This window comes from Gossypium raimondii, chromosome 4 (assembly GCF_025698545.1).
Source record: "Gossypium raimondii isolate GPD5lz chromosome 4, ASM2569854v1, whole genome shotgun sequence".
Taxonomy (NCBI): Eukaryota; Viridiplantae; Streptophyta; class Magnoliopsida; order Malvales; family Malvaceae; genus Gossypium; species Gossypium raimondii.
In genome coordinates, this window is record NC_068568.1 from 9,305,939 (window position 1) to 9,310,169 (window position 4,231).

Consider the following 4,231-nt stretch of genomic DNA (forward strand, 5'->3'; position numbering starts at 1 on the left):
TTAATAATAAATTACAATTATCACGAACTTGTTATTTAATTCTCAACATTTATATATTCTATCAATTTTATATATACTAAATTTTTTCGATTCTAAATTAATATTTTACAATTAATTTGATTTAATCCAATTTTAATTGTCATATTAAAACCCATTAATTTGCCTATTTATTTTTTTACTATTCCGACTTCCATAATGTCTTTTTATTTTTAGACTAATTAATTTTAGTGATTGCCATTTATTGATTTTTTCTCAATTGGGTTTATTGGCCCTTTATTTTTTATCATAAAAATTATCATTATTCTTTTATATCATTAAGTATTTATATATACGGCTAAATAAGGCATAAAAGTCATTTTTTTAATTAGGCCTTTAGGCCATTTTTTGAAATAGGGAAATAAGTTGTTTTTAGGAGAGAGAAAGAGAAAGCGTGTTTAGCTTAACGCGTTTTCCTTTTCTCTCTCCCAATGTTAGGGTTTTTAATTTTCTTAGAGTTAAGGTTTTTAGATTTATGAATTAGGGTTTAGGGTTTTTTGAAAGAGTTTAAGGTTTTCGATTGAAACCGCGAAAGTTCATAGGTAGATTTGAGGGGTCGGGGATGTGATAACGTGCCTCAGAACACATACATTTCATATGTCATGGTAGGATAGGACCATCACCTCAGAAACCTATCATGGGAAAATCAGGTTCCGGGGTAATAATGCTTGATACGATCAGGGGTCGAAGTCTCTATGGTGGTCCCAGTCAACAGCCATGATATGGTCACGAGTTCAATTATAACTGAGGGGCCAGGTGACGGTTATTACACGATCAGGAGTTCAAGCTTTTTGGATACCCGCAAATGATGCCCAAAATATACCATACATAAGATTGAGACCATAAATGCAGAAAAACTCTAGGGACGTCTAGTGCAATCAACGTAATTTTTTTCTCTACTTCCAAACAGTCGGTATCTTTAACCTTTCATTCTTGTTTGAAGGCTAACACCGAATTGGACACAAAAGGACTCTCATATGGAGAGCGAATGTTTCGACACAGTAGAGGTCAAGCTCGGGTCAGCGTGGTAGTAGTTGTAGTTATTAATGGATTATTTAATAACAACAATCATCATCACCCTGAAAGGAGCATCACCTTTACTACACTGCAACAGCTGCTCCTCGCCTGAGAGTCCTTTTACGTCCACAATGGTGTTGGCCTTCGAATAAGAAGGAAGGTTAAAGGTATCGATTGCCGAGAAATGGAGAAAAAAAAACTACTCCAATTATAGTGGAAAGCCCTAGAGTTTTTCCGTATGAATATGCCATCAAACTTCTGTATGGTATTTATAGGACATTATTTTTGGGTATCCAAAAAGTTTGAGCTCGTAGCCGCGTAACAACCTTCAACTGGCTCTTCCGTTATACCCTAATCCATTGCCACATAATGGTCATTGATGGCCATTGATTGAGACCTCCACGTATTCCTCCATGCATAATGCAAAATCACCCCAAAACTTGACTTCCTCAGGATAGGTTTCAAAGGTAATGGTCCCATCTCAGCAGGACATATAAAATGTGTGCATCTCAGAGCGATATTGCATCAACGACGACTCAAGAATACCTTGAACATTAAGAAAATAGTTTATAAAGGAGGGACGGAGAGGGGGAAAAGATGATTGAGGGACGATGAAGCTTGGTATGTGTGATCCCTTTTATAGGTGCAGGGAAGAGCTGATATGCAAACTAAAATTTTCTTTCATTGAAAACATGTTGTAGGAGTCAAAAAATATATTCGAAATGTTGTTAAAGTGGCCGAAAAATACAATGCGTCAAACACTTTTAATATTTGGTAGAAGAAAAATGTTAGAGAAAGCACACCCAGTTGGGGGAGCTTTCTTTAACGTTTTTCTTCTGCTACTGTACATTGAAGTAACCTTTGCAAAATACCTAGGGAGCACATTATGAGGTGGGTTGAAATTATATGACTTCTGAACGCAGTTTGAATACTCTGGTGCACTTGCATCATACAAAATTAAACGAATTCGTGCATTTATGAACGAATTTCAAAGCACGTATTCCGTTTTTCCCTATATTATCTTCCTATAAAAGGGACGCATTTTTAACAACTTAGACATGTATGAAATAAATTTCAAACATCGAATAGTTATCTTGCGAAAGTTGTGTGTACTTGTTTGGGCATTCCTTATTATTTCTTTTTTTTTTTTTGCTTTTGTTAATTCAATTTGTGACCAACATTGAAATGAGTCAACGAGTGAAATCTATTATTTACTACGATGATCAAATCTATAATATAGAGGTGAAGTGATGTTTGTAGGAGCAAAGTCTGTGGAATTGGCTTTCAATCCTACCATTAAATTGCGTGAGCTACGTACCATAATCAAGAGGAAAGTTAGGGGTCGACCTGGGGAAGAATTTCAAAATTTCAATACAGATTTCTTGCCTCTATTGACCTTATAGGTATAAACTATTCGACATGACTGGTGAGGTCCATCTCGAGACAGTTATATCATCACCCCACTCAAGCGAAAATGTTGTAATGGAGTTATGCGTCGAATTCACCAAAGTTGATGGATTTTTTCGACCATCGTTGCGGCGAATATGAAAATCGAAGCTGAAGCAGAAAGTCTTACTACATAGTTGTGTGGTGGGTTTACTAGCCTATTACGAAGCGACTACTATGATGTTCCCGAAACATCTATGGGCAGACATTTATCGGTCTTTGGCACAAATCTAAACTTTAGTGCCAATTACTAGTCGGGGTTTGAGCATATCCCAAATCTTAACGCTCGGGCTCAACATTCAATCAATGTATTTGATTTCAACTTTGACATTGGTTCAATGTCATGAGGAGAAAACAGTAATACGAGGGGATCACCGATGTGCACTGGATATCAAACCGACACATTTTTTGGTAGGCACACGGGTTACAATAGAACTGATAACCTACTCATTTCGATGAGGGCCGACGAGGGTACATGCAACCCCTTGCTCGAAGGTGACAATGAAGGCACAGATGAAAAAGAAGATATGGCACACGAAGAACGTGCTAGTGAGGAAGAAGAGATGGCTAAAGGAGAAGATTCAGGTGATGAAGAAGGGGAAACAAATGCAGTTGAAGGGAAGGAGTCAGACCTTGATGCAATCTAGCAGTGTGGTACGAATGGTTCAGAAGTGGCACTATTTTCTAAATTGGAGTCGATTCCAACGAATCCAAAACCTTACAGGTTCGAAGACGACGGCTCAAACAATGCTTCGCATGTAGATCTGCGATTCAGGGCATATGAACCTCTACCTCAAACGACGAAAATTGACTTATCGATCAAGGGTGGTTTAGAGTTTTTGAAGCTACCGCACATAATACCTAGTCATGTAAGCACATCTCATGACGTACAAGTATTGGAAATTGGAACGGAATACCTGAACAAAGATGTTTTCATTGTTGTATTAAAGCGGTACAGCTTCAAGAATAAAGCAAACTACTATTTCACGAAGTCTCATTCTGAAAAATTTAAAGGAAACTACGTAATACAAGATGAGACGTGCAAGTGGAAAATCATGGCATCTTTCCGTAAGAATTCAAGTTGTGGACGGTAAAGAAGTATTTTGGACCACATACCTGTGTTGCGTCAGGTGAAAATTAGGACCATTCGAGGCTAGACTCAAACATGATTTTTGACATTATTCTACCGTTGGTGAAGACGAGTCTCAAGATTCCTATCCCGATGTTGATTGTGAATGTCTGTAGCCTGTACGAGTACACTCTAATGTATTACAAAATGTGAGTTGCAAAATAGAAGGCTATGCATAAGTTGCATCACGGGTGGGACGGTTCTTACAACTATCTATAACAATGGTGTCAGGTATTGGATCGATATGTACTAGGTTTCGAAACTGATTTGGAAACACACCCAACATATTTTTGTGCTCGATTGGTCCTTTGAAAAAAGTATTCTATGGAACCTTTTGGACCTTTAATCAATGCAGAGAGGCTTTTCGACACTGTAAGCCTTTTGTTCAAATTGACGGCATCTAGATTGACGAAAGGTATCAACATCATCTGTTGATTGTCATTGCTCCGGACGATAATTGGAGGATTCTACCGATAGTGTTTGCAATAATTGCTCGAGAAATAACATATGACTGAGATTTCTTCCTACTTTGATAACATCAACGTGTTTTCCCGCAATCGAACATTTGTGTCATATCGGATAGAAGAACTAGAATACTGTTCG